The sequence below is a fragment of the Condylostylus longicornis genome, unplaced genomic scaffold (assembly GCF_029603195.1).
Source record: "Condylostylus longicornis isolate FDR11 unplaced genomic scaffold, ASM2960319v2 ptg000010l, whole genome shotgun sequence".
NCBI lineage: Eukaryota > Metazoa > Arthropoda > Insecta > Diptera > Dolichopodidae > Condylostylus > Condylostylus longicornis.
In genome coordinates, this window is record NW_026577979.1 from 8,751,720 (window position 1) to 8,777,247 (window position 25,528).

The 25,528-nt window shown below is 24.9% G+C and overlaps 1 protein-coding gene across 1 annotated transcript in view; it reads left to right on the plus strand.

Annotated features, from left to right (window-relative positions):
• Positions 1 to 7,499: 7,499 nt before the first annotated feature.
• Positions 7,500 to 25,528, plus strand: part of LOC129619038 (ABC transporter H family member 2-like) — a 98,482-nt gene continuing 80,453 nt past the window's right edge. Inside the window, exon 1 of the mRNA XM_055534112.1 lies at positions 7,500 to 7,520. The gene's annotated coding sequence lies outside the window, so the exon portion shown is untranslated. The remainder of the gene's footprint in view (positions 7,521 to 25,528) is intronic.

A 25,528-nucleotide genomic window follows, 5' to 3' on the forward strand; every position in this document is an offset into this window, starting at 1 on the left:
ATAATTATTTAATATTGCAATAGTATTTTATAATTTATTTTATTTATTTTGTAATTAGCAAGCACTATTTGGAATCATTAATTGATGAGGTCTTATAATTACTTATCCTTATCGAAAGTCTGTTATAAGAGTAATTATTTAAAATTTTAATATATCTTTAAATTTAGGTGACATTTCTATTACACTAATTTAAATTTTGTCGAGAAAAATTTCAATTAGTGAAATATTACGAAAGAGTATGAGTTTTTTTTAAGAACTATACATATATAGGTGCATACACATACTTATAACGCGAACTCTACTAAGAAGGAATTCAGTAAATACGAATGATTTTTGAACATTTACACTATACTCCATATGTAGCGGAGAGACAATATTCGTATCGAGGAAGCAATTGTCATCATTTTGATCATTTTGATGACAATTGCCTCCACACTACGAAATTAGTAAGCACAAGTTCCCTTTAAGAAGCAATTTTCTTAGAATCAGAGAAATGTTTTAACAGAAAGATTTTGGATTTCCAATTACTAATTTTTCTTTTCTTAATTATTTTATATTGAATTAAATGGGAATGAAAATTGTTAATATTCGTATTTTATTTTTTAATTTTCTCTATTACGAACTAATTTTGCTCTAAAATAGTGATTTGTGTTACAATTGATTATAGTAACAAAATTCGAGTATTTTTTACGATGTTAATTAGATTTTCATGAAACGATTGTCGTATTCGATAAATGGTAAGATAGCATCAGTCAATTTTTATTGTACCACCTATCCGTTTCTGCAAATGTGAAAATCAAATTACTTATTAAGACACTAGCTCTAAAATTTTAATTATACAATAAAAATTTTGCTTAATAAAAATTTTATGGAAGTTAAGTACAATCAAACATGCTTAATATCAACCCTGTTTAATATTATAACTCGGTTAAATTCACAAAATATTTGACCAGAAAGAATATCATGTACTTTTGCACAATATATTCGAACTCGCTTAATAGAATTTCTCTTGAATGCTTGTCATCAAAGCGTCTAATTTCATACAATTGCCCTCGCTTAAAATAACAAAATTAAAATTGACAAAAAGAAAAATTACAGAAGAACAATTACTTTGTTTGGCTGACAATTACGATTTATAGTTGTCATTGTTTTCAGTTTTTCTACATCGCTTATCCGAAAATCGCTTAGTTTCACAACTCGCTTAAAATCATAAATAAATTCTTGGATATTTTTCTATGTGATATTAAACGTATTCGAATATATTCAGCACATTTCATTCTTCAAAATTAAAACTACAACAATTACTATTAAAATTGCATATATTTGGGCTAATTCATACGCTACGTATCTACATTTTGATTCTCTCTTGGTTTAACATAGCTTTAATGTCTCATAATTCTTTTACTCCAACTGATTCATGTACATATAATACACATGCAACCGACATATATTTATTTTATTCATAAAATTCTATTATTTTAACTAAAAAAATCAAAAATAAAGGAAACTACATTTTAATTTTATACAAATTAGTACTTGTACCTATATCTACCACAAAATGGTAACTGCACAATAATCTCTTACAAGAATTACAAAAATTACAAGCATTTTGTTATGATTATTTAGTAAAATTTTTAAGAAAAAGGTATTTTTTTTAAGATATTATAGCTACAAGATTAGAGAATAAAAAAATTAAAATAGAAAGAAATCCACTTTCAATATTATTTTTAAAACTTTTCAAAACATTTATTATAATTCTGCTTTATTTATTTACGTTTTTTTTCTAGAGAAGCAGAGTACAGCAATAATATATAATGAAAACTAAAAGATATAAAAATTTTAGTATATTTTTTAAGTGTTTCAAAACTATTCCATTAAAATTGCCCTAAAATAAAATTTAATGTAGAAATATTTTTAAGATAAAAACCAAATTTCAATAAATTCTGATTAAATCAATGGTGTGTAAAGTAGCACTTTTCCCATGAGCAAGTAAAAATATTTTTTTTAAAAGCAAATATTTTGCTACAACTACTAGCTAGTTGAAAGTTGCTGTTGCATACATTTAGGATGACAAAAAATTTAAAGAAGCTTTATCCCAATTTTCGAATTTGTAGGTTAAGTAAATGAGTCAAGATAACTTGTCTCATTTGATAGTCTTTGAAATAAAAGATGCCGAAAATTAAAATTTTGCTAATTTGAAGAAGCATTACTTCTTCTACCGAAATAAATTCTGTTTTTGTGATGGATTTTTTTGAAAATGACCTAAGACTATTTGTAATTTTAAAACTCTTATATTTCCAAAGCAGTGATAATATCAATAATTGGCATTGAAACTTAAGTTGCCGCATAGGAAAATTAATATTTTATAAATCAAATAACCACTTAACCGAATTTTTGATTACTTTAACCCCGAACGGATCAATTTTTCATTTTTAATTGAACTGGACTTTATTATTTTCCTTATTTTCTTACTGAAAACTGTTAAAATTTAGACTTCTACTACTTATCGTCTAGAAGTAAAACCATATTAAAAATTAAAAAAAAAATTTGTTTTATAAATTATAACAGTTAATTTCAATGGCAATTTTATCTTTGAAATGCATGCTGTTTCATTGTAGAAGAAATATATCGCCACCTTTCTATGTTTTTGAGATTTGAAAAACGTTTGTTACGATTTTAAGAAATTTAAATAGTTATAACTTTTGAAGAGAACGATATAGATTAAAATTTTCGTGAATATTTTTAATAAGAATTTATTTGTATGTTGAAATTCAGCTTTCTAGCCTAAAGCGTATAGAAGTTCTTTTTTAATAGACAAATAGGCACATGATCGGGATGACGGACAAAGTAACACTAATAAGCATTTTCTCTAATTTTTCTTTGTGAAGAATGGTAAAAAATATTCAAGTAACTATGTACCTATATCATATAAAAATTTGAAATTTAGATGAAGAAATGATGAATAAAAAGGAAACATAAATTGACTGTATATAGATCAGAGAGAAGGCCTAAAAGAATTCTGTTTTCTTTTCTTATTCCTAGATATTGTAAAATTCAAAAAAGAAAAAATATGCATATAGGTATAAAATTTCCTTTTCTAGGTCCTTTTATGTTGCTCTTCCAATTTCTTTCCTATTTTTTTCTTGTACTTTTATATTTTCTTCAAAGTAAAATATAAAATATTATGTTCAATAAATTCATAGACGTAATAAGAAGTAGAAAGAAAAAAAAATAAGTAGAAAAAATGGTAAAAAATGGAAAAATTCAATTCCTTCATATCCATTTTATTATTATTTTTATTTTTATTATTATTATAACGTTCTTATAAAAGTTTTTCATTTTTTTTTGAAAATTGTATACAAGAAAGATTCATCAAAGGATTCTTTTTTAATATAAATATGCTTCTTTTATTTTACTCTTCATGTTTTTTTTTTATACTAATTTTACATGCTCATATTTAAAATAAGCGTATGAAAAAAATAACATGGAAAAGAAAAGCCTAATAAAAGTTAAAACAACAAAAAAAGTGTTAATAGTAAAAGGAAAAATATGCAAAGAAAAATAGGAGAATGAAAAACTTTTTTCCGCAAAACAGAATCACAAGAAAAAAGAAAAGCAGAAAAACATGGAAAACTTTGAATATTATAACAAGAATACTAAAAAGTTCCTAGATATTATACACAGGATATTTATTTAAATGCTATGTATACACATGGTTAGAAAGGTTATGTTTAAAAAATGTTGTGTAAGTATGGCACCTATAAACTTTTAAGATTCTTTCTTATAATTTTGTCTTCTTTACATGTTTTTCTTTCCTCTTTTATTATTGTATTAATTTTGTTTTTCCGTTTCTATATCATTTGTGTTTTCTATGAGAATAAACCGTATATATTTTGTATTATAATTTTTAGTTTGAAAATCTATGGCTCTATAATTATATGCTAGATATTATTGGAAAGTAAAAGTTTTTTCCTTTATCATATTTTATAAAACAAAAAAAATAAAGAAATATAGTAAACCGAAAAGGAAATGATATAAAATTGTGGTTATAAAGGATATGATTTAAAAAAAAACTACAGTAGCCTCCTATTTTATATGGAATTAAAATTAAATCAACAATTTTACAATTAAGTAAGGTAATGGCATTCAAAAGTTTACAGAAACAGTTAAACATTCATAAGAAGTGTGATGATATACAATTACATAGAAAATGTTAACCAATTTAATTAAGTCGGTTAGGGCCAGTTATAGGTTGTATGTAATGTTGCATTGTGATTCAAGGCTCATACAGCCTAGATAGAAGATACATGCTGACTTTATATGTATAGCTGTGAACGGCTGGCAGGAGCGAGGAAATAGTATACCAATAAAACAATTGGCCGATCGTTTTCTCAGTAAATAAAATTAATGGCTTGCTTATAATCGAGAAATCAAAAACTGATTTCGCTGAATTGTCTAGACTTATTGGTGTACTCACTGGACAATGTCTGTTGATGACTTAATTGAAAAGAATAAGCAAAACGGAGCGTGTGTTTTACTGATTTTATTAGGAAGACGACGGTGGTTGAAATATTTTGTTAGTTATTTTATGACCATGGTGGATGTCCTGTCGATGTATTGATGTAGTATAATACTATATTTTGTGAATGAGAATCTCAAATAACAAAATGTTCTTACAAAATAATTTTACTATAAACATTTTACGTTTTTTTAATATGATCCCTGTACTCTATATTAAATTTAAAAATGAGACAAGTTTATATTATATAAAGGTTAACACATATGAAGTGTTAAGATTTCTTATTCTTTTTTTAAAAACTTCAGATTTTTCTTTAAAATCTATAATACTAAATTAAATTTTCCTTAGGCTTTTCTTTTTACTATATACAATAAGAACTATACAAAAATATTAATTTCGTAAGAATGTTCTCTTAACCTATATAATATAATATTATCGTAGATATTTATATATAGCATAAAAGATGTAGGAATATTATACCTTGTGAGCTAAAATAAATATTACAATGTATATATAAGTATGAACATTTTAATATCACTGTATTTAGTAAGTATAAGACTCATAACACCATAATATCCTTTAATATTTAACTCATATTTTTTTATTTATTTTTTTTTGTTATAAAATGTAAACACAAGCGTGTCTGTGTGTTTGTTTTGTATGTTAAATGTACATTTTTGTGGTAACAAGCAACAATACTGATTAAGTCAAAATATGCATTTTTTAATTATATTTTATATTTCAATTTCTTGTAATTAATCTATATTCTGACAAAATTTTGCTGATATATTCGAATTAGTTCTGAAATTAATGGCAAAAATTTCATAAATCTATCTTTTTCAAAAATTTAATGTAGTCCTTAATTATAATATGTTGAGGTGGGTTTGAAAGCTTTTTGAGAATCAATATCAAATTTTGTTTCTATTCAGTTCTATGTGAATTCTCTCGCAATTTGAATTGTGTTCCAGTTTGTATATTTAAACAACCCGAATAACAGTGCACCGCGACCAAAAATGAAGATCTATTAAGCCCACCTAAAGAATCTGTAAGTAAATCCACTTTCCAGGCATAGCCTACTGCTCCTACAGAAACCCGACCAAGACCCCGTTGAGAATTTTCACCTTATTCTTGCCTAACCCTACAATCTTCTCAAAAGTCTTCTGGTCATAATATCCCAGAAGGTATTTAGCTTATCAAAGCTCCGAAACACTTCTTTAGCTCTTCGACCACCTCCTCACTGATTCCTTTCTTAGTTCCCAACTAAGAGTATCTGGTCCGATTCGGAAAAAATGCTCCGGACCAAAAAAAAATTGTATTAGCTATCCTCGCCAATTCGTCCGTTACCTCATTTTCTTTTATGCTCACTTGGTCCGGCACCAAAAACAGAGTGAACCAGTTGCGCCTATCCAATTTATTGAGCATCTCAAGACCGCTCCGTACTGTAACTGAATCAAAACTTCAAATACTTTTCTCAAAGAAATAAGGATATACTATGCATACTATGCTTGAGCATTGAGTTTTTGTAAAGTACATTTAATAAATCGAGTTATAAGGAAATTTTCTGAATGCTATTTTTCTTTTTTTTTATTTAATTAATAAAAACCAAAAATAATTTAATTTTTTCCAGTTCACTTTTTTCTTTTTTCCTACAGTTATATTAATTATAATTTATTCTAGATTTTATTATAAAATATTGGTTTCTTTATGAAATATAAATTTCTTATATAAAATTAAAGTTTTGTAACTTTCATATAGGATATACACATACAATATAATATTGTATATAAATGTGGCATATATAAATTGTATGGAAGAATTCACTAGAATTTAATTTAATTAATATATTGTAAGGCTAACGATAAGGTCTTGATAACTTTTCATAAAAATATAAAATTTAGTTATCATAAAATTAAATTGGTAAACTTAATAAATTTAATTAAATGATATTATAAATTGAGAAAGCCTATAATATTAATATAGATTAAATTTTATTATATTTATTTTAGAAAGAAACTACCACAAAAAAACTACTTGGAAATATAAAATATTTGTAATTTCATCAAAATTTTCTGACCAAAATGTCAATAATTTGGGTAAAATGTGGATAACTGGTTACAAAATATTGCCCCCCTCTGTAAAAAATTAATATTAAGGATAAATGTTTTAAATTCTTTATTATGAATTATCAAAAATTAAATCCAGTTCGATTTAAAACCTAAGGAATTACTTTAATTTTTGTCAGCTTTCGATCACAATTCATGAATCTGAGATTTTCGGAACTCTAACCAGTTGTCCGTTCTCTGGAAGAACTAGAAGAAATAATTTAAATTTTTTCAATGATTTCTTTGAAAAGAAACAATAAAAGGCGACAGTCGTGTACGCAAAAGTTTGTGTAATTGTATAATTATAAACATTGTTGTGAAAGTAGGTAATTTACTTTAAATAATTACGGCAGCTAATTGGGTTATGACAGATGTAAATTATGTATTCTAATAACTTTGAATTAAGACTTCTTCAAAACAGTTTATGGAGGGCAATTGTCCCTTACAAAAATAACTATTTATTTATATGCCATTTCTATCTTATAATGAAGCACAATTGTTCCATTATTATTATTGCAAGACTTAATAAAAGAAATATTTGACTTGTTTCAACAAGTTCTTAGGTGATTTTCTAAATTTTAAAATTATTTTTACAAACACAAAAAATTTTTATATTTTAATTATTTAAAATTTACTGTAAAAACAAAATAAAGGTAAAGGTGATTTTCTGTGTTCATAAAATTTTCTAGAATTCTTTACCAATTTAATTATCATTATTAATTATTAATAAGGGCCATTTTAATAGTTGTTGCGTGTCTGTGCTTTTCAAAAATTAATTATTTAAATAATTTCGATAAAATGATTGCATTTTTAATTAAATTTCATTTTTTTTCTTTTTATTTTAGGTAAGATCGTCTTCTAATTAATGACTACTACGAATATAATAATTACTATCAAAGGTAAATATTAATAATTAAATAAGTCTTTTCAATACAAACACACTTTTAATTGACTTCTATTTCAATCACATTGACATCAAATTAAATAAAAAATTTTTTCTTATTATTTTCAAATTAAATAAAATCAATAGCTTTTGTTGCTATTGCATTATTTAATCATTATTTTATTTTATAGTAGAATTTTTTCTCCGAAATTTTTAATTTTAGTTCAAATAAATTCGACAAAATAAAGAAAAACAAAACCTCACACATAAAAATCACAACATTTTAATTGAATTCACATTATGCCTGTCTATAAAGGTAAAAAAAATAAAAATTTTCCTATAATTCTTGACAAAATTTTTCCATCAGTCTAGACAATAAAAAAATATCTAAACTAAAATACAAATATTTCACATATATCAAAAACAGAAGAATGAACAAAATAATGGGACTTTAATGACAGATTGCTAAATTATATTCAAAAAAAAAAAAAATATTGCAAAAAAAAATCACAAGGACAAAAAAACTGAGTATAAAAAGGAGGATTTTTAAAAACAAAATTGTTTTTTTTTACATAATACAAATAAAGAAACAAGAAAAAGAACAATAGCAAACAATAGGAGTCCTTAATAGCAAATCCTTAATCTTAAATATGTTTTCAGTCTAATGAACCGATAAACTTTCAGTATTAAATTACGCACATTATACTTTCTTAAAAATTTTTAAGAAAAACAAAAAAAGAAACATAAAACGAGTGTTTTTAAAAATTGTGTGAAAAGGACAAATCCGAATAAAATTTTCTATACTTTGAAAAAAAAAAACAAAAATTTATTTACTAGTTTATTTTTTTGATCCTTTTCTAACCCTTGCAATTTTGAGGTTCTGATATAAATAAAATCTTAAATTCGATAAAATTTAGTGGTCAATAGAATTTTTTTAAATTTAAAAGTAATTTTGATTTAGAAAACGTTCTGTTTTCAAAAATTGTTAGCAATTTATGTGCATACTCTTTTTATATCGAAATTGATTTTAGACTTAAGAACAACTTTCTATAATTATTTTTAACCGATAATTTTTCCTATATGCAAATTAGGTTTCATATATTAAAAATATTTTAACTCAAAAGCCCAATCTCTAATATTTCTCAACAAATGTTAGAAAAATCAACCCACATATAAGTAGCATAACTCTTTTATTGGGCCTACTGGCCTGTGTACATGGCAGTAAAAACTATTTTATTACAATATATTGTTTTGATTAACATTGAAATGCAAAGAAGTCTAATTTTGAAAAAAGCATTTTATAATTCACGCTGTTCTATTGAAAAAATTTTTTTATTGTAATAAAATTTTTCACACTTTCAGAAGGAGTCTAAAATGAATATTAAAAAAATATACTAGATAAAGATAAAAAATTTACCTGGGGCAAATGAAATGAAAATAATGAAATATTTTTAGACAAAGAATAAGTTACGGTCATTTTGTTGTTCTTGTATAAAGCCTATAGGAGGAAATGAAAGCCGAAAATGGGCATTTACTCCAATCAAAAATGTCTTAGCTCAAAAAAACGAACAGTACTTCAGAGAAATTAGCTTCAGTGTTAAAAATAACTTTCAATTTGAGGAATGCATTGAATATTGTTAAATTTAAGTATGCTTTTTCAGGTTTGAAGAAAAAATATATAGATATATTTTTTTTTTATTTGCTCACTTCGACAGTTATAATATAAGCAGTGAAATGTCAAAAATTTCTATTTTCACTACCTTTTAAAGAATAATTATAATTTGGCATTGTCGGAACACAATGTTAAAACTATGCGTTTGAAAAAGTATATTTTATTTTAGGTAAAATAAAATAAAAGGTTAAAAAATATAAAAGGTTAAAAAATTTTATAAGTGAATAGCAGATAAACAAGCACATTCCCGAAATCCTGTTAATAAGCATACTTCTTTAAGAATTTTATTTCGGTATGCTTTCTGAAAAATATTACAACAATTTTTTAAATTGAAATTAATAATCTCATACAGAAACACTATAATTGTATACAAATTTAAATTAAATTTGGGCTTGAAGTCTGATGTGAGAATTCATTCAAGGAAGATAAAAATGTAGATTTCGGAAAGAATCGGAATATGTTGCAATATCAACTGTAGAGGAATATTAAAAAAGAAAACTAATCTTTCAATAGATATCCTTTTTACAATAACGAAATTTTTTCAATCGAAAACAATTTCAAACCCGCAGCTAAAAATCATACAATTTTTTTTATTATTGAAAAATAAGTAAATTTAAAAATGAAAAACTATAAACCTTCCATTCAAATTTACATTGAGAAAATGTCGTCTATAATAATTTACAAAAAAAAGAAATACAAATATTATAATATTGTATAAAGAAACAATAACAACTATAATAAAAAAAAGGATAAAATTTAATCAATAAAAATAAAAGATGAAAATAATAGAAAATCATGATTGTAATAAAAACGAAGAACCCTCATTTTTTTTTTTTTGTTTTGGTTCATTGAAATTCTTTACTTTTATTTTTTCTTTTTCACTTTTTTTTATTTTTCATTTTCATTCCACATGAAAAACATTTTTATACCATATCCTTTCCATAAACATACAGACATTATTATTGTACTTATATTATACATACATACATACATAATATGAATTCCATTTTGCATAAGAATATTATTATTATAATTTTTTCTCAAGTATCATTTTTATATAAGTAAATCCAATATTGGCTGGCAACCTTGACCCTTATACAATTCTGTTGAATAAAAAAAATATTCTAAATATTATACGTATAGGATTCATATAAGCATATGAATTTAATGATATGAATATTTAAATGTATGTATTTGTGCATGTATATGTATGCATAAGTATTTATTATAATGCGCACAATATTACCGAAAATTATTTCGAATTATTATCCACTCCATATGCTTTGAATGTCTAACCATATCAAAGAATAATAAAATTGAATAAAAATGAAATGAGTATAGTATGTATGGTTGTGTACATTTGTATGTTAAAATTTGTATTGAAAAGAGTAACTGAAAAAAAAAAATAGGAAAGGATCTCAGATAATATTGTAAGGCTATACACAAGAATTGATTTTTTCCTATACATATATAAAGAAGAACAAGGAATTCAATCAGGCAGGGAACGGGTTAAGGGAGTTTTTAAACTATTTTTTTTTTGTTTCCTTTCACATTCATTGATTTTTATCATTTAAATTTTATTGTTATTTTTTTTTTTGAGAGCAAGAAAAAAATAAATAGAGAAAAGAATGTTTTTTTTTTTCTATTTTAATAGTCAATTTTCATTTTTGGAAAATTTTGTTCAGAAAAACAAAAATTATAGATAAAATGGCGATAATTTAAAAAAATTTGGGCTTTTCTGCATTCATTACTATTTAAGGTTTGCTAATATATATTATGATAACTGTAAGGAATTATCAGTATTAAAAGTGATCTCTCTAAAATATTTTTCCTCTAGTAAATCAAGAAAATTGTGTATACCAAAATAAGCATTGTTTCTACAGAATTAGCTCGGAACAAAATTAGATTTATATAATTATCATAAACATATACGTGAGAATCCATTAAGGAGTGAAAAGCTTTAAATAAAGAAATTCGTAATTATACGAACTTGATGATCTTCTAACATCTACATCTCGTAACAGAACATAATATTTAAATACTTCTATGCGAAAGTCCAATTATCATATAAGGCTGGTCCATTAATATTTTTCAAATATTAGACACAATTATTTAATTGTTTAATATTTAATTTTTTGACTCAGGAAATATTCTTGTAAAAAAAATTTCCAGATTACGGTGTGAGGTAATAATAAATTCTGTATACCATTTTCTTCAAATTTGGTTAACATAATAAAATTAATTAAGCTATAATTTCATACATTTTTCATGACTGGAGCCCATCACATTTAACTATATAACCCATTTAATTTAAATTATTTATTTGATTAGAAATTATTTTCTTCGTGAAAATTTTACTCAACCTGACAATTTTTTGTTTAATGTTATTATTTCTATAACGACATAGTCATCGAAGTGTGACTGGTTATATAGTGGTTTCATGCTCCCCATACACACTCCCAATTCGCGCTTATTTCAATATTGGTCTTATACTTACAATGAAATAATATAGTTTTATCCACGATAACACTATTTTGAGGAAAAATTTTTTTACCATTCGGAAGCATAACCAAAAACTCCATCCCTGTTTAAATCAAAGCAATAATATAAAATTCAAGGAACAAGAAAATGATAAAAAGTATATTTTAATCAAATATCAGTACAGTTTTTTTTTTTTCAAGTATCTTATCATATTCGTTTATTCTTGACCAAACCTTGTACCCATTCAATTATATTTATATAGAAGAGTAAAAACTTAACTATAACAACAAAAATTATAGTGCCCTATATTTTCATTCAATATCATTTTTCACATATCCTTGTACAATTAGGAGTAATAAAAAAAGATATATTACCCTTACTATAGCGTCATCATCAAACCGTTCATCTTTATCTTCAATATATTTTATATGACGTTGGTATATTTTTTGTTTCCATTTTGTGTTTACTCTAAAGAAAAATCAAGCGTATATTATACAGACTGTTTACTTTCCAAAGCACTGTACTATACATACTGTTGTCGCATCAAGCGCTGTGTGTGCAGAGTAAACTTTTGTATGGAGTCCATGGTAACAATTCAATAGGTTCAAATATACACTGACGCAAAGTTAATTTCAAATTTAATTTTTCTGTTGTATTTTTGTGCATAAGTTCAATTGTGCGATTGACTTATTATTTTGCCTGAACTAGCAGTCCTTCAATAACTTTCAATCCATGACTATTTTCTTACCATGAGGTAAGAAAATAGTTGATATACCACATTGAAACCATTATTGGTCTGATACCACATTAAATAGATTCCATGGGTGCTAAAATAAGAGAAATTTTTACTTTAAGTAGCTTGCACTAGCGTTTATTATAGTGTTTTTTAAAAATGAAAACTTAAAAATTAAATTATTTCAATTTAAAACTAATATGATTCTGAAAAATAGAAAAAATGTAGATAATGTGTATATTTGTTGGAACATCCATCTTTTTCTTCAAATTTCATGAAATCATATTTTACTGTGGTTTGTCTAAGAAAATTGAAGTTTAGTCTAATAGTTTTTTCGGAAAGTATTCAGCCTGTGAAAATTAACTGCATACAAAAGTTTCATCTAAGAAAACACATTAAAGCCTTTATATACAACGATATATAACAGTACAGTTAAAACACAAATACCCTGTATATTAAATTGTCCTTCATTTATGAAAGAACCAGATGAAATAAAATGAAAACTTAGCTACTTTTGGAATACGCATTTCATTTTACTATTTTCAAATTTATATTGTAGACTTTCATATTATATTATACACGCTTACTTTACTTAAATCCTTTGTTATAACATTATATGGGTAAAGTGTGTTAAGATTTTTATATGAAATTTAATAAAAAACCATTGAGTACGGATAACTGGAAAAGTATACGATATATAATAGAATTATCAAAGATTATAACACTTCTACTTCTTAAAGTATATAGTTTTCATTTTGAGTTTTTCATATATAATTCCACATTTATTAAAGTGTTGGTATATGTATACATATACATATATGGTGTGTATTTGTACAAATGTGACTTTATATTGTCAATAATTTTTATGGAATTTCTTTTTTTTTTGTTGCCCTTCTTTATATTATATTATATGGGCTTACATTAACCTCTATCATGTGTCACATTATTCTTTAAATGTATATAGACAAAATTGTAAGAAAATATTTGTCCATTAGAGATGGCACAATTTTATTTAACTTAAATGGCAATAATTTCCAAGAATTTATGTTTTTCTACATTATAAAATATGAATAAGTAAAATAGTTAAGTATGTGTGTATGAACGAATGTGTATAGAGTCTAAGTAAATAATATAAAAATAATCATTATTAAAATTTAATTAAGTAATTTAATTATGCCATTATTTAATTCAATTGAGAGGATGAATTGAAAAAATCTGAATTCTGTCAATTATTATGAAATTAAGAACTAGAGCAGAAATCGATTTAAAATTCTAAAAAATTGTTATTATAATTTTTGATTGCTAGAGTTATTAAAAAAAATTTGTTTTTGTAAAAAAGTATATAATTGGATTTTGTAGAGGAAAACCTAATTACGATATTATTGAACTTATATTATGATATTGGGCTTAAAAATTTAATCATAAAATAAAAGTATACCACTGATTACGCTACTATGCTTGCAAATTTATAGCGAATTTAGATAACATTAGTGAAAATTTTTAAAATACTTTTGAAACAAATTTTCGACTCTTTTCCTGAAATTTAACATTTGAGTTCCCTTATATTATTGAAAAAGATATTTGTTGTTTGGTTGATGTCGCCGGTGAAGCAGGTCCACCGTACCCCAATTAGCAGAAATGTACGGCTTTGCTAGTACAACCGCATGATCACTAGGCCGTCATTGACCGTTCGCTAACAGGTAGCTTATCTGTACAATTGCACCGTAAAGTATGCAATTTTTTATTTAAATTTTTAATTGAAATTATTAGGTATGTGTTACAACTAAAAAACAATTATTATTCAAAAAACTCTAATTTTAACATACCTAGAATATCTAGTAGAAAGTTTATTAATGAAATTCTAAAATACTACTTACTTCATTCTATTAGAAATTTTAAGCTATTCCAGTATTTACCGAAAAAAATCCAAATAAAAATTTGAAAATAATTGTGTTTTGAAAATATTCTGTTAAATTTGAATGGTTGGCACTGAACGGTTGAACATTGGTCGGCAAAAAAAAAATAAAAACAAAATCTAAAACTAGAAATTTTGAATTTCAAATTTTAATCTTAATTTAAAATTCTTGATTTTCTTCCATTTCAAAAAATCACAATACCATGCAAAGTCATTATTTACTAAGAATTTCTATCTTTACAAAAAAAAACTAAAAACCATCAATAAAATCCTTGTAAAGAACCTATCGTATTGTAATAGAACAGTTTTAGGTAACCAAACAACTACTTTTTTTACTTGTTTCCATAGTCCTTCTCTTATTATGACATTCATATGAATTAAAAAAAAAATCCTTTTCTGAATTCAAATTTTAGAATGATATTTTCAGATTAAATTTTAGATTATTAAGGATTTTACTAAGCAAAAATAAAAAACAAAATTGTGTACTTGAAATGCAAAAAGTGTTTTTTTAAAATTTGCTTTTTAAATTTACGTAAAAATGTCATACTTGTTTATATGGTTAAATTATACCTACCACTTGTAAAACATATTATAAGATTAAAATTTGAAAAACAAATTTTCTTTAGTAAATTTTTATCAAAAAATCCGGGTATTATGAATGTATTATAGTCTTTAAGTCATAATAGAAAATATGGAAATAAAATTAAATCAAAAGGAAAACAAAAATCACACATATTGTTCTCTGATCTGGATTTATATACAGAATTTAAAGACATGTGCTCTTTATCTTATTAAAACTTGCATGAAATATTTTCTTGAAAGCTGAAAATTTTAAAATTTAAGTTTTTAAATTTAGATTACTGAAAAATTTTTTGATTTCATACTTATAAGTAATTCTATAAAGCTCTATGCATCTGCCAAGAGAGCGGTAGGTGAGGATTTACCGAGGTACAACTTGAAAACGTTCACAACTAATTTATTAATTAAAGGAGACAGTATTCAAGAAAGCAGGTTGAATCTTCAGGGTGTTTAGTGTATAAATTTAAAATGAAAAGTGAAGTAATTTTAGCAACTCTCCTTTTAATTGAGCATTATAATTTTATTTAATTCTTTATCATTTGAGACTATTGTCTATAGTAACTATGTGTAAAAACTAGCATTGCTTCGAAATAATGTGGGTATCTGAATAAATATTCAATTCAATTCAAAATTCAATATTAAAGTTAGTGAAATCATAGTGTATTCAAAGAAATCCGGCAATTGTGACTTTTTATTGCTTATTAAAATAGGAAAATTTTGCATACTTTTAGGATTAAATTATTTATTAAGATGAACAATTTCATCAGTAATTGTACCAATTAAAATAAATAACAATACTTTTGGTTGAAAAGAAATTTGCTGTTAGTTTCTTTGCTTTTTTTAGAAATTCGGAAAAGTTTATGATTTTGGAAAATAGAAGCTAGACTAGAAAAAGTTTTTTACTAGAGAAGTAATTTTCTCTCAAAAATTCATTTATGTACTGAATACCTGTTTTCTATCTAATATCAATAAAACATAAAAATAACCTCGATTTCCTGTACTAACTTCATGAGAATTTAGAAAACATGGAAGTTTATTTCCTAATCTTCAATTAAATATAATCTTCAATAATTCACCTTCTCTATTCAAAGAAAATAAAAGCTATTTTAATTAAAATTTTTTTTTTAATTTTCGAATTCAGTAAATTTTCCAACCTCAAAAAAAAAACGAATTATTTTAATTAAATTGCTGTTCTATTTCGTAATTTATTTTCCCACTCTCTCTCTTACTTTTTACACAAAATGCAAAAACGAAACAATTGTACTTTAAAAATATACCAAAGTAATTACAAAAAATGAGCATTTTTCAAAAACTGTGTTCTTCTTTTCTCTCATTTCTTAAAAAGAAAAAATAATATTTACATAAAAAAAAAATTGGAATGGCATCTATAAGAATATAGGAACGGCAATAGTTTTGATAGAACACATTCAATTCCAATTACTTACAGTTATATACATTACCTATATAAGGTGGAAAATATATTTCAATATTTTTCTCTAAAATGATAATAATTATTATGACCATTATATATAAATATCCTGTCTTTTTGTATAATATTTTCCTTCCGCCTTCCATCTTTTCTTTATTTTCATTAAAATTTTAATGGAACATTCTGGAAGAAAAGAGCTCAAAACTTAATAATAATATGTTATGAGGTTTTCCTTTATTCGCTTTACTGTTTATTTTAGGTTGGGTATGGTATCTATTCTGTGAATAAAATGTCTATATTACAGCTATTTGACGTCTTCTATATTGAACCATATTCAGAGTTTATATAGATAAAAAAATTCCACATAAACATTTTTATATATTCGCTCTGTATTATATTAAGTATATATTGTACATACAGACATGTATAGAAAATATGTATAGAAAACAATATATGTACATCTATTTTAAGATAATTTGTTTTAATATCCGTTTTCATTAATATTGATTGCAATTACAGAAATAAATATAAAAGAGGAAAGAATAAAAATATTCTCATTTTTTTTTATATTTTTTTTTTCCATTTTTATTCTTACTATATTTTTATATTTTTGTCCTTTCTATCTTTTTCTATCTTTAGTTATAATATAAATATCAATTGTGCCCACATAATATAAAAATAAAGGAGTTTTACTCTCGCTAAAAATATTTTTGTCACAAAACTATAATAATGGGTGATTTTTTATTCTTGGCATCTTACACGTGATTCGTTATAGTTGTCAACATAAAATTGGTAAACCTTAGATTGGGTTTTGACCGTTGACAAACTACCACCCGATACTTTCAAATTACAATTAATATTTTTATGATTACGCTCAGTGAACAATAAATTAACTGATATGGTAAATTGCCAATTAGCCGGCGATATCATCAAATATTACGCCTCCAGACTTTTTCTTTGGGTAGATTGTGAATTTGTTGCTTATGTCGGCCATCCGGTACTGATGTTACGTTTAGGACACCATTTTAAATAATATTTTGCAACATTATACAAAATTTAGTTCTCGGCCTTACTGATCATACAACTTTCGTTTTCATTTTTGAAAAATTCATTTTTTTATTAGCGTAGTTTATTTGTGTTCTGTCATTTTATAGAATAAAGACAATTTCTAGAATCTAGAAATTTTTCGAATAATCAAAAGTAAAAGGTGGTTGGTGCAATATGACGTTGACCAATTCAAAAATCAACCGCTTCAAAAAATCACCCATTTTATGAAGGCAAAACAGTACTTTTTTTTCTTCTGTTATTTTCATGCTCTATTTTAAGTTTTGTTGTCCTTTTCGCTTCACATACAATAATATTTAGAAGTATATATAACGCCACATCCAGTTATAACGTATCTTCCATTTGTAAAATAATAACGTATCGGTTGAATACAATAAGAGGTCACAATATACACAATATATAGGAGTAACATAAGACAAGGGCAATATTGTAACGGAATGACAAAAAACAAATAAGAAAAAAATTGAAAAATATATTAGAAACTGTTATTTTCTGTTTTTCTCCTATTTTCTCTTTTTTTTTTTATTTTTCAACGGTTCTGTTCATTGCTTTTTTTGTTTTTTGTTTTGTTTTATAATGTGAGAAGAACGTACAAAGTAGAAAATATCGTCATCGCATCTGCTCACATGTGATGTCGAGTGAATGAAAAAAGTAATTTTTAGTTTTCAATATAGATACGTATATATAGAAATTTACTGTTATATTTTTACTTTTTTTTTATAAAGAATGAAATGGACTCGATTCTTGTTATTTTTAGGATTGCAATTGTCCCCATGTACAAACATACTTGCACATAAAGTTCAACAACATTTTTATTTATGCGATTGTGTTTTCTTAATAATAATTTTCCATTTTTTTGTTCTACTTGTCTTTTGTAATTTATTTTATAGTATTAAAATTGTGTTTATTTTTCAGTTTGCTTCACGTTTTCACTCGTACTACATTCTTGTGTTATGCATTTAATACTAAAATTCTTACCAGTTTTATATATTGTTATGTCCTTTTTGTTATCTTCAGCTTGTTGACATGCAGAAAATTATGATAGTGGTGCCAACTATTTAAATAGCTGTCAAAGCGTAAATAATTTTAGCACTAAAAGGATAGTGATAGCTATAGAGCTTGTTTTTTTTTCTTTGTTGCAACTTAATATTCAACAGTCATTTAAAATATAAAAATGAAAATGATTTAGAATATTGTTTTCTATTTTTAATTAAAATTATTTTTGTTCGATTGTTGTTTTTGTGCTTGATGAATTCTTTAATTTTAATTAATTTTTTGTCATAAATATATTCAGAAAATTAAAATAATAGGGAGAAGTATAGGTATAGATGCTATTATATTTAGTACAAAAATTGACAGGAAATGGGTTAATTAGTTTCACATTTTTAGTTTTTATATTATATATATAAATAATACAGAAATTTGAGCCAGTTGATTTCAATTAAAGTGATATTAGTGAATCTTCTTCTTCTGCCTTTATGTTTTTGAATGTTGGCGATGTTCATGCCCACATTTTTTGTTTGATGTAATTGACAATTTGTTTACATCTTTCTCGACCTCTAGAAGATTCCATTAGAACTGATAAGTCTCTCAAACCGGTACAATTTCTAATGTTTTTCAGCCGTGAATTTAGTTTTCTCCCGATTTTGCTTTTTTCTTATAATTAGCCCTGTATTATGAGCTGTAATAGATGATATTTTCAGTTTCTCATAACACGTCCGAAGTATGCTGTTCTTGAACTTTTTTGTATTTAAAGAACATTTTAGTGAAAAAGTGTTGTAATGAAAATGAATCATATTGGATTTGAAAAAAATTTGAAATTATAAGGAAATATTAAGAAAACTAAATGTGGAATTAATTGTGCCCTTACTTGAAAAAAGTTTTTAAATTCGACATATGCAAAAAGTATCGAATTTTTACTATTATTCCAAATTATCATGCACCGATTTCGAAATATGGCTTAAAATAATTAGCTCTTATCTTAAAATGTATTTCCAAACTTCTTATATAATTTTTCTTCTACACTGAGTATTAAGAAATCTGAAATTTTAATACTCTTTACCAAAAAAGTTTTCTAACTTTCTCCTATTGTACTTCGAAATTCAATTCATTACTCAAATTTGAGGCTTCCATGATAACAAAAATTTAACATAATATGAAGACTTTCTTACCAGAAACAGAATATAATAACAATCTCACGCTGATTTCAACGATAGTGTATAATTATTAGCTACGTAGATTGTAGATTTTAGATCACAAGGCAGACGAATGGGGCAAGAGGGCATATTATTTTCTTGGGCCACATCAGTCTTTCGCGACTTATCGTAGACTCTCCAAACTCCCTCCTATTATATAATATTATTAGCTATATGTATATAACTTTTCCTATATTAAATCTACTTCCTAAACTTACTGTGTAACAAGTTTAATTGTGTTACGGAATATATTCTATATTTCAAACTTTTAGTAAAATAAATGAAATTCGTTAACCAGATTATAAATTTAATCGATTAAATTTTCTTAAATTATTAAACAAATTACAATCAATTCAGAAGCCGAATGAATTTAGTATGCAATTAAATTTAATAACAAAAAACTACAGAGTTTAAAACCTGTTTAGTCTCTTTCTTTAAAGAAATTCTTTTAAAAAAAGTCTTTACCAATTAAAAAACACCACAATAAATTCCACAAAATCCATTTCAAAACTACATAATTTCTTTAATCCTATAATGCGCTATCAATCTTAAATATTTCAATAAAATTACCAAAAATGTATTTACCAAAAATTTAATTCGAAAAAAAAAAGTTGACTTTAATTTTTAAAAATTTTAAAACCAAAATTAATTCCACTTCAAAAACAAAAAATTAAAGTGACCAAAAATAAGAGAATTATGCACAGACAAAAGAAAATCCTTGTTCTTTTAATCTTTTCGTTTTTTTTTTCAATTTTTTACTACATTTCGTTTGTCTTCGTCCTGGACGTGTTATTTTGTTTTGTAGATTTTCATGTCCTTATGAATAAAACTTGTGTTGTCTATAATAATAAAAGAAAAAAAACAAGAAAACTTTTTCACTTCAATTGTCCTTAATATAATAAAAACTAAATTATTATTCAACATAGACCCTGACCACAAGCAAAAAAAAAAAAACAACCCAAAGTAAAAAAATAGAAAAAAGGGAAAACATAAGACGTAAAAATCTACCAAAAATACTAAAAAATCTAGTAATAAAGCCCAAAGAATTAATGTAAAGCCTATACAATTCATACATTTAACTATTCATTTACCATTTTTCTATGTATGAAAAGTAGGACTTTCAACGGCATAGAGAAAACAACAAATGTGGTATTTTATTTTTATTTTTTGTTTTATTTTTTTTCCTTTTATATAGGATAAAATAGATTAATATATATATTTACATTTAAGGACGTTATAGTGTATAGCTATGCAGCAGGTTTGCAACATAAAGAAAATAGCAACAGAATGCCTTTTATATTGAAAGAAAAATACCAAAATATTGGGTAAAAAATACAAAGCAAAGAAAATAATAAAACATTTGAAAACTGGAACAGTAATAATATTGCAATATGTACTGAAAGCTAACAATAAAACAAAATATTTGTTACAAAGAGAATGAAAACTAGTTTGGGTGTATAAGGACAATAAGCAAGACTATGTATACGTATATATATACTTTAACAAACTTAAAAATTACCATTATTTCCTTGCATTCTCTTGTTTTTCTTGTTTTGCTCATATACAATTTTGTAAATTATTTATAATGAAAAAGTTGTTGCAACATAGCAATCTGCATATATTTTATACAATTGTTCATTATATGTAGCTTATTTATTATTAATTCCAATGTCCATTACAGTCCTTTCTCGACTACAAATGAAAATTATAAGAGCAGAGGTAGACATGCAATTTTTACTTTTCTAGCTGTTAAATTACTTATTTGTATTCCGTAGGTTTATATTCAAGCACGCACAACTGCATGATCGCATAAAATTAAGCAATGAAACAGTTTGTAATTCGATTTGAATTGACGCAATTATTTAGTTGGCTAGTTGTGCACACAACGTTCCTACAATCAAGCAGTAATTGCAAATCTAAAAATTACATAACTGCCTGAGTCCTAAATCTAATGAAAAAATTTATACAAATTTTTTAATATGAAATTATTTAATTAATTTAAATTTCATTATACAAAATCTGAGAAAAGAAATCATACAAATGTTTTAAACCGAAATATTTTTAACATTCTTGGCAACTAAATTATTTATTATTATTATTGAATTGGTTTGGAATCCCAATATTATCACGGTCAGTCTAAGAATTTGAAGTCTTATAAACTGTAAGATAGTTCTTTTTAAAACCTAACACGAAATTGTTCTTTAACATGCAAATTCCAATTATGGTTCTAAAGTTCAATATGTATTGAAGCAAGATTTTCTAATTAGTAATTTGAAAATATTTCCCAATTATGACAACGAAACTTTGTTCATAACGTGTATAATATGTGAAAACAGTAAAATTTGCCTTAGTTTGCATTGAAAATAGTATGAAGAGAGTGTTGTTTGTGTAAAAAAGACCTTAAAATTTTATTGTAATTATAAGTTTTGAAATTCATACTGTTGTTAGTAGCATTTCTGTTGCAAGTGACAAATCGGGAAAAATAGGTGAATATATATATTATACATATATATACATAGGTACATAATATCTACAAATATTATTGTTTTTCCTCTTGAAGTTATTCAACTAATACGAACGTATAGGCAATTACTGAGTCTTTTACTGAGTTAGTCTTTCTTTTCTATTTCCTTCTATCTTTAAAATATTATGTGTGCATTTTCAACAAAAAAGTATCATGAAAAATAATTATTAACAGAAGCAGAAGCATACTAATTTTTTGTAACATTCTTTTTTACTTTTTTTGTGTTACATAGTTTTGCAATCGTAAAAAGGAGCGTAAAACCACAAGGAATAATTTAAAAAAAGGTACACAAACTCGTCATAAATTCTTTAGTTTTTCTGATATTATTTTGTTCATAGTCTTATGGTCATTTTTAAAAATTTCTAGTATAAGCAATCAGAGCGTAAAGCAAATAAAGTTAACTTGGCAATATGAAAAGAAATAAAAACAGAAAAAAACAAAACAAACAAAATGTTTTTATGAATACAAAAAAAAAGGACATTTTGCAGAAAAAAAAATGCATCATAAATATAAATTTAACAGTACTCTTGAGCATCACTTCACATCGTACGTATGAATGTGTACAATGAAAAATCTTTAAGATGAATAAAGTTTTAAATAAATTAAATGACAAATTCAGTTAGGTGTGCAGGTATGGAAACTAAAAGGTTTTTAAAATTTAAACCATTAATTAAATTTTTCATATATGAGATTTAATTACGGTTTTTATACATTACAATTTACGTCCTTTTTTTTGGAAACTATAATAACTTTGTTCGCCTTAAGCTATATTTTTTTTTTTAATTCCTTTGAAGAATAGAATGTTTCCTCATATTGTTTCAAATTACTCGTGGTCAATGTTATCAACGAGAGTAACTTGCATCTAAAGAAATTTTTCTAGAGCAAATTAAATTCAAGACTCGAGAGGTTGTTAATTAATATGGAAATTGCTTTTTACGCTGTTCTGTAATTTTAGAAGAGCAATTATTTTTAAAATAAATATTAAAATTCTGAATTGACCAAATCCAAGCTTTAATTCAATTTATTACTAGCATTGACTTTAACCACAATGCTCCTGAATTGCGTTAAAGAATTTGTAATATCGTAAACGCAATCGTAAGCTCAATATTTTTTGATTAAATTGCAAAAAAAATTTCAGAATATTTCGAATTTGCTCAATTATTTTATGCATTTATTTCCAATCAATTAATTTAATTAGATAACAGACGTTTAATCTAAAATTAGAATAGGGTTAGGTTACGTTAATACCGTAAAGGAAATTTCTTTCTTTAATATTTTTAAAATTTTTAAAATTTTTATTTTACAATTACAATTTAATTTAGTCGAAACCTTTCAAGACATAGAGCTTCTTGCGTATAGAAATCTATCCTAAAAACACCAGATTTCATCCATAAGTTGATGCTATTGCAGCTCTTCTAATGAAATTTTTCAAATAATTACACTAAAATATTTATTAATTTTATCTCCGGCTTGCTTAAATTTCGTTTGGGGCTTTTTTGTTTGTATTCACTTTGTTTTTCATCTCCCCTTGCTAATTGCGAAATATTGCAGTAATTCTATATAGGTACATCCTTTTTTTTCTATCATACAATATTTAAATATGAAACGTTAACACTTAGAGAAACAAAACTGTTTCGCAAATACGTATTGAAACGACAACTCAAGTATGTGTACATTAAATTAATTCAAGCTAAGAAAAACAACATAAGTATAAAAGAAGTAAATAAAATTCAAGTCCTAAGTTGTTTTATTTGCACGTAAAATTGTACTCTTAACTTAGTAAAATTTTCTTAAAAGAATTTTACAGATTGTATGTGTGTATTGTTAACTTACGAGTACATAATTAGAGCTTCCAACTGAGATACAATTTTTTTCTCATTTTTTTTCATTGCAGAATAATTTTTATAATCTTTATAATATCGTTATTTTAATATTATTTACCTGCAGTCAGGATCAGTTTTCAGGATAGGTTTCCAATTGTATTAAATTTTAAAGTAATAAAATGATTAATAAATTTTTCCGAATTAATTCCAAATACTTGGTACCTACAGTGAAATTTCTTTATTACGAAACCTTTATACAATAAAACATTCCTTTCGAATGTACAATTAGTTCGGCGTTGGTAGATTTTTTCTTTGCTTTACAGACTATTTATATTAAGAAATCTCTGTTATTAGAACAAAGCTTTTGTTTGCGATATTTTGGTGCTTGTTACATTGATATTCGACTTTATTATGCTAAAAGTCCAGTTTCATGTTGCAACAATACCGATCTTGAGCTCAAATCAATTTAACAATGAGTTAAATTCAGATTAAACATAAATTTCATATGCGAATTCCAAAGCGGTATTATAACATTGTGGAAATAGTTAGCAGGAAAATTTAACGAAATTTCTTTAATTCTGAGTATACAATAATTGAAAATAATAGAATATCTTAAACTATCTTCTCTTCTTAAAAAAATACTTGGATTGTATGCAAGGAAACTGCAATTTCCAATAAATAATCCGTTGAATTACAAAATAAATTCTATAAATTCAATTGTGATCCTTTAAAAAATTTTTGATCAAAAAAATGGTTTACATTATTCTACATGAAAAAAATAATTAAGAAAAAAACTTCAGCCTAAAATTTATTTTCCGAAATTTGGTATCCTTGTCATGTACTTTGAATGTAGAACAGACGCCACGTGAATTACAGCCGAATTGCATGTATGTATAGGCACATAATATAGTTTTGTATCAGAACGATAATAAACTAATCACCCATATAAGGATTATTTTTCTCATATTGTGTCTATACACGTATTATAAGTTTGATACAAACACAATCAGTTTAAAAACAAGTGTGTGTATGTATGCATATGAAAAAAATTGTAAATATGTACAAAAACTATTATTAATACACTAAAAAACTAAAGTCTTTATTAAGTTTATTTTCAACTGGAATTTGATATTCTTGTATATGCCTTGACTATCACAGGACGGCATTCCAATGTATACCCAAAAAAATTTACTTGTTTTTCTATTGTATATTTACTTATGTGCATGTGTTTTTATAATACTATTTGTGATTTTTACTATTTTTATACTTAGAGAGTTAAATTCTTCTTGCTTTTACTATTTTGATTACCTCCGCCTTCGTTTTTTCATCGGCGCCTCCTTTGTTAAATACTCTCGCAATTCTCAATCTTGTATAGCTACTTTGGTATTCGTATACACATATTGCTTATATTAATACAATTACTTTATCCTCTGCAATATGTATGTACCTACATTTGAATATACAATATACTTTCAATGCACATATACACATACTTATAATATTATGTATATACACATTTTGTGTTATAATGTAGGTTACATTTTTTCCGAAAAAGAAATCCTGTTTGCTTGCAGAAATGTTTATGAAAACATAATGGACATTTGGGAA